The sequence below is a fragment of the Diceros bicornis genome, chromosome 18 (genome assembly GCF_020826845.1).
Source record: "Diceros bicornis minor isolate mBicDic1 chromosome 18, mDicBic1.mat.cur, whole genome shotgun sequence".
NCBI lineage: Eukaryota > Metazoa > Chordata > Mammalia > Perissodactyla > Rhinocerotidae > Diceros > Diceros bicornis.
Genome location: NC_080757.1, coordinates 29,499,664 through 29,507,055, shown reverse-complemented (window position 1 = coordinate 29,507,055; position 7,392 = coordinate 29,499,664).

Sequence of the window (7,392 nt, the reverse complement as noted above, 5' to 3'; positions counted from 1 at the left end):
CAATTTACTCTTTCTGTCCCAATTTGCCCTCTTTACCCCTAGGTTCTTAGAGAAAATTCCTGACTTCGTTTTGGCTGAACCAAGAGAAGAAAAGACAGGAGCCTGAGGAAGCAGGGCATCCTGAGAGGACACACATGGCAGTGGCCGTGACTGGCCCAGTAGCATTGCTGAGGGAGCTGGGATGGAGAGAGAGCTGAAGGCAGGAGAGGAGGCAGCTGGAGCACCCAACGACATGATGCCTGCCTGGATATCCACCTACAGCGGTGTCTACTGTGTCTCACACCAAGGGGAGAGCAGAGGGTGCCTGTGCAGGCCTCATAAAGAGTTTCTTTTACTCTGGAGAATTTAAAAACAACAATAAAACTGACTAAAGCTGCTTTTTTGTGTGTGTGTGAGGAAGATTAGCCCTGAGCTAACATCAAATGATAATCCTCCTCTTTTTTTGCTGAGGAAGATTGGCCCTGGGCTAACATCCATGCCCATCTTCCTCTACTTTATATGGGATGCCGCCATAGCGTGGCTTGACAAGCGGGGCATCGGTGCGCGCCCAGGATCGGAACCTGTGAACCCTGGGCCACCACAGCGGAGTGCGCGCACTTAACCGCTACGCCACCAAGCCGGCTCCTAAAGGTGCTTTCTATAATTGTTATGCCTGGGCAACTCTAAACAACGTTAGAGCTAAAATGTGCCTCCCTGCCAGGTAGGTTGCTCCCACCACCCTGCCCTTCATAAACCTGGGGTGTCTGTGTGTGTGTGGGAGAGATAAAGAGGGGACCCTGAAAAAGTGGGGGATGAATTAGAATTGGAGAAGGGAGAAGACCAGAGGCCTTGTGAGGGAGGAGAGTGTGAGCGGTGGAAAGAGGGGACCTCGTGCTCTCTGATTCTGTACAGGTGTCAAGAAAGCAGCAAGGCTATGGGGAGACCTCTGAGGTGGAAGCCAAGGAGGGAGGAGGATGTTGAGCTGGAGCCCTGTCTCCCATGACAGGGAACGTGCCCAGAGAGCCGCTGTACAGTCCTCCCAAGAACCTGGAAATGGGGCCCACAGGCCCTTGGGCTTGCCCCATAGCATGAACTGACAGAGAAGCCACGAAGACCAGGGGGCCTACTGCTCTGCAGTGGGAACTCTCATGAGGAAAGAGCACATCACTTTCCCCTTTCCTCCTCCCCACACCAGCACCAGATGGGAGGTGCTGGAAGGGGAAGGAAGAAGTGTGAGGAGACAGACAAATAACAACTGGACAAATAAATAAATAAGAAAATTTCATAGAATAAAAGCTGTAAAGGAAATGCATGGAGTGATGCGACTGGTAGGGTGGGCAGCATTATAAAATGTGGTTGGAGAAGGAATCTCTGAGGAGGGGATATTTGAGCAAAGACCTGGATAATGAGAAGGAGCTAGTCAGGCAGAGATTTGGGTGACAGGCAAGCATTCCAGACAGAAGAAACAGCAAGTGCAAAGGTCCTGAGGTACAAATGAGCTTGGTGGCCAAAGAGGAAAAAAAAGAAGACAGTGTACCTGGTGTGTCATGAACAATGAGGACCTTGGTGGGAGGTGGCTCTAAGATGTCATATTAGTTATCTACTACTGCATGACAAATCAACCCAAACCTAGCAGCTTTAACCAAAGCAATCATGTGTTCTCTCTCATGGGTTCTGCGGGCCAGGAATTCTGACAGGGCATGGCAGAGACAGCTATTCTCCGTTTTGTGATGTCTTGGGCCTCAGCTAGAAGACTCGGGCCAGGGGTGGAATCATTTGCGGTTTTGTTCACTAACATGTCTGGCTGTTGACTGGTGTCAGCTGCACGCCTAGGTGGGGCTGTCGGCTGGTCTTGCCACATGGCCTGGGCTTCCTCACAGCTTGGTAGTCAGGTTCCAAGGATAGGCATCCTGAGAGAGAGCCAGATGGAACCTGAGTCCTTTCTACACCCAGCCTCAGAAGTCACACAGCCTCACTTCTACCACATTCTACTAGAGAGAAGTGAGCCAGCAAGGCCAGCCCACATTCAAGGGAGGGGAATTAGACTCCGTCTTTTGAATGAGGATTGTCAAAGAATTTGTGGACATATTTTTAAATTACCACTGATGTGGATAGGAGCCAGATCATTAAAGAGTGTGAATTTTATTCTAAACGTAATGAAAGTCTTTGGAAGGTTTGGGTGGAAGTGGGGATGGTGGTATGATATAATTTATACTTTTAAAAGGTCATGTTGGCTGCTAGACGGAGGGTGGGTCATAGAGGTCAAACCTGGCGGAGTGGGTTAAGGACTTGATTTGGAGCAAGGAGACCTGGATTCAAGTTCAAGTTCCTGCACTAATTAGCCGTTACCTCGGGCAAGTCTCCTAGTACTGGAGGGTGTAGGAGCATCCTTGTGCATTTATATGGATTTACCTAGGGCTTTGTCCTCCCTCAGACCTGCAGGGGGATGTTTGTTTTATGTCTCTCCTCTGTTAGATGACTGTCTTGACTCACCACCGTGACCCTAGCACCCAGCGTAGGCCCTGGGACGTGAAGGCTCTCCATAAACATTTGTTGACAGAGTAAACAAAAACCTTGTAAACCCCACATTAGTCCTTGAAGACAGACATCTCTGACCTTTCGGTTCTGGAGTGTCCACCAACCCAATAAGCCTTCAGTAATTGTGCAGTGTCGGGGAGGAGCGCTGGGGGAGCACCTGGCTCCACCTCTTCTGAAATAATCCAGTGCTTCATTCTGGATTCAAGTCCATGAGGCCCGATGCTACTCAGAACCATCACCACTGCCCAGATGGGCACAAAGAGTGCTAAGACTCGTCCTTGTCCAGAGCCCAGCGTGAGTGGCAGAGCCAGGACACCCTGCTCTGGGGGCCATAGGTGGCATCAAGTAGTGGCAAATTCATGGCTGGCTAATGTGCCTCCCAGGGACAGTGAGGAGGAGCAGGGAGGACCCCGCCAGAAGACTACATTGTGGGGAATGGGACAGGAAGAGCGGAGAGAGAGAGCAGCCCTCACCTAGCATGAAGGGCCCTGGCTGGTGGCTGTTTGCCCTTGACGTTGGGTGCTGGCTCCAGCCACCTTCAGTGCTACTGAACGGCAGGGACCACTGAGCTCACCACACCCACGCTCATCACCACCGCCAGCACTGCTGAGGAGGCTGGGGCTGGGGGTGGGTGTAAAACCTGCACAATCTTTCAAACCATTGTTCGCATTTTTAAACCTTCTAAATTGTAAGTGCCCTGCGCAAGAGACTGTGGCGTTCAACAGGGTGTCTCAATTCCTACAGACTTCAGGCACTCTTTCTTTCTAGGTGTATTGAGATACCTGGATGCAAAAGTGGATCAGTGTGGGCCTTTTCTTGCGGACAGACAGGCCGAGGGGGCTTAGGAAGGGTGCTCCTCCCTGCCCCCTTGCTGCAGAGTGGCTTCCGTCCCCCTGCTGGGCAGCCACCACAGCAGCCTCACCCAACACAGGGCCCGGGGAGTACAGTCAGAGCAGCCAGCGCGGCCTGTCAGACTCCCCTCCAGGCCCACCCAGGGGCCACCAGGGTGGCCTGCTCAGGCCTGAGGCACCCTCCCAGCCTGTGTGAGGAGCTTCTCTCTGTCTGGTCACACCTGTGCCCTTGGGAGCCTGGGGGAGAAGGAAGCGGCTTGTAGAGTCAGACCCAGGGTGACACCTCCTTCCGAGACCATGACACGTTATTTTCTCTCCACCTCAACAGTAAAACTGAGGTCCCAGGCCCCACTGAGCCCCCTCGCTCGTTATGTCCTGATTCAAAGCAGGGTCTGTCTTGTCTGCAAGCCCACGATCCTCCTCCCCCTGCCCCCAGTCCCTGCCCCTGGGAGTTCCCAGTCTGATGGAGGAGGTGAGCTACAGCTCTCACATAAGGCCAAGGCAGGAGAGAGGGGAAGGGACGGGTGCTTGCCCTCAGCTGACCCCCAGGCTGGACATGAGCATCTCTCAAGTGCTCACCAGAGACCCCTCCTGCCTCCTGAATCTTCCTGCCCGTTGGGGACTTTACTAGCAGATCAGAGGAGTCAAGCCCTTGCTCAATGTCACAGAGCCAAGCAGGTGCTGGGCTCCCAGGCCAGCTCTCCAAGGGTTCACAGTGCATTTTTTTCCAGCCTCACTATAGACGGAGCACTCAGCGTTGCCTCTCTCAGGAGAGTTCTCAGCTCTGGAGCACACACGTATACACAGGCACACATGTGCATGCGTCCCTGGGCCTGCCCCGGCCTCTGGCACAGTGTGGAGACACCACAGTTTGAGCCAAGCCCCTTCTCCCCGTGCACCTCAGTGTTCTCATGGTGAGAATAGGGCCAAGGACCCTATCGCCACCAGTTCCCAGGAACCCCTGGGAACAGGAGCAGGCCCAGGCCCTGAGCCCTGCTCCATCACTGCTGTGTCCTTGGGGGCCATTGGAGCTGAGCAGATAAAGAGATGCAATCAGGCCTGTGGCTGGCAGCTCCACTGTAGCTGGTAGACGGTTTTTGTGAAAGTGGTTGCAGAATCCTGAGGTTTCGAGTTGGCCAGGGGAGGGCGAGAAGGAACGTTCTTGGGTATTGCAGCTGAAAGATGCCAGTGAGGGCAGGATCCCTCATGGTCCAGGGTCTGGTCCTCAGCCTGGCAGAGTCAGGCCTGCAACAGCATCCATTGAGCCAGGGCTGGCCTGGCCCAAGGAGAACGATGCCCCGGAGCAGAGGCACCAGGTCCTAACAGATGTACAGGCACAAATCCATTCCCTGACCCAAGAGCTGTGAGAGGCAAGGTCATAGCAGATGCTTCCTCCCCACAAAGACGTGTAGAGGCCCTGGTAGGCATTGTGCTAGGTGCTGAGGCTACAGGGAGCAACAGAACAGGCACCCACCTTTTCCGTGTGGCACTCACAGACCTGCAGGGAGCTGGAGCTTCATCAGATCCAACCACAGAATTACACGTCTAGTTACAGTGATGTTATGTTCTATGAAAGGAGCTATAAGAGTAAGAAAATGGAAGACCAGCCACCCAAGTCATGGCTGGTGGGGCTGGGACAGGAAAGACTCCCTGTGGATGGGGCCTGGAGAGTCAGGAGGAGTCACCAGGCACAAAGGGAGAAGGGCCTTCATGGTTGAGACCCATAGCAGGTGGGAGTGGGCCCATTTCAGGAGCTGAAAGCCAAGGTTTAGAAGGCAGAGGAATAGAGAGAGGAGACAGGGCTCTGGAGAGGGGAGGTGGCAGGAGTTAGACTGTGTGAGCCCCAGGGCTCCCTTCCTTAGGATAAGCTGCGTGGAGGGCCAAGACGAGTCAGCAGAGGGGATAGCATGCTTCGGGACTGGTGGTGACAAGTCCCCCGGGGCCTCATACTCCCATGGCCATGAGGGAGGGAGAGCAGTTGAGGGGCTGGCTGGTCAGGGCCCTGACCTCCAAGGACAGACCCCACGCTTCCCCTGGCCCCTTATTTCCAGTCTCCCAGCAGCCTCATCTCCTCTTGTCACCCCAAGTGGTCTTTTTGAAGGGTCTCATTACAAATCTTTTCCTCCTGTGTAGCTTGGTCTTGGACTCCTATTTTGCCCATTTCCCTTTCAGAGGAGAGGCTCTCCCACATAACTCCCCAACCTCTGAGGTCCAACCAGGCCCCAGGCCTATAAGGAGCCTGGCCCATCCTCAGCAATGGGTTCCAGACTCCACTGTAGAGAGAAGAGTTCACACGGGCCTTACAGGGAGCGGAGCTTCCCAGACACCCAACCCTGTGGGGCATCCCACTCTGATGTCCCCAGCATGTGGCCCCCATGCTCAGTGGGCTGTCCCTCCTCACGTCCCTCGGGCAGCACCCACTCCAACCACCCATAGCTCAGGCTCCTGCCCTCTCAGCCTTGCGCTGGGAATAGTCATGGGGCCCACCTAGTGTCCACCATAAGGCTCTACAGGTGGTACCCCAACCCCTGCCCCATTCCACCTACCTGGTCTATGGGGGTCAAGACCCTGGGAGCACCAAACTGCCAACCGGAGAAGGAAGAGGAAAGCCCAGCTGGGTGGAGGAAGGGACTTGTCCTCCCTTTCAGGGTGAAAGAGGCCGTGTGGACTCATGGAGTTAAGCCAGGACGTAACACAGTTCACTCATGTTCCACAACATTTCTGAGCACTGGCCATGGGCCCAGCCATGCAGGGTGCTGGGTACACAGTTATAAACAAGATCAGGCCTGGGGTCCCCAAAGGGCTCAGTGGCCAGTCCAGAAGATGGACATGTGACAGCGTGCCTTCAGTACAGCCCAATATGTGCTGAGAGAAGCATCAGCATAGGGTGCTCTGCGGATATAACCCCCATAGTGTAGGGGGTGAACAGGAAAGGGACGAGGGAAGGCTTCCTGGGGGAGGTGATGTCTCAGCTGGGTTGTGAAGATGAGTAGACGTTAGTAAGGCAAAGGCAACACATACGAGGACCCAGAGGTGAGGGAGAACATGGTAATTTCAGAGAGCTTCAGGGAGGTCAAGGCTAGAGAGTGGTGAGCTGGTGGGGAGGGGTGAGTGGAGGCTGGAGAGGTCCTGCAGGGCCCAGAAGCATGGAAGGATTTGGAGTTCCCTGGGCTGCTGCTGAAGGGACATTGTACATGGACCCCATAGACCGTGACCCTGCCCACTAGGATCTGGGAAGGGCCCGGGCTCATCCCCAGTTCAGCAGGTGAGCAGCCCCTCCCCCGCCCCAGGTGCTCAGAGGCCAGTGCTCCCCCTCTGCCCTCTCCCCGGAACCCAAAGTTGGGGGCGGTGTGTGGAAGGACTTGAAAGCTGCTGACTTGTCATTTAGCAAAATGCCATCTAGTGGAAGGGGCAAAATGCCAGTACCAAGGAGAGGGCAGAGGACACGGTCACTCCCATGCAGAAAATAAAGGGTGCATTGTCCTTAGGGAATTTCAAAGTTCTAATAACACAGAGGAAAGGTCAGACTGCTTCCTATGATCGCCACGCAGCGCAATTGTAAACAATGTCAGCGATCAAGCACTCCTCCCCAAGGACATCTTCTGTTGGTCTACATTCCAAACAATTGCTACAATTACTGTGGCTTTAATAATCCTATGTGTAAGCTTCAAATGAATGCATTTTATTACCTATCCTTTAATAAGCACTGTATTCTACGTGGAAGTCAATTTGGAGAATTCCCAGTTATAGAGTGGCTCCCTCAGCTACACGCACTCGCTTCGAGAGTAAGTTCTAACGGTTCAGAATCACCTGAGCTGGTGCCGGCCACACCTTGCGCCTCCTACCCCCTGTAGCCCTGCATATTCTTCTGTTCAAACAGCTGGTTTGATATAAAGTGATAACAGTGATTGTAAAGATGAAGAGACGGAACTTGATTTCCTTCAATTCTGTCCTTCTATGTGACCATTTGGAGTTTTAATTTGTGTTTAAAATTTAAAACAGTAAAACAGCGTGCAAACTGCGA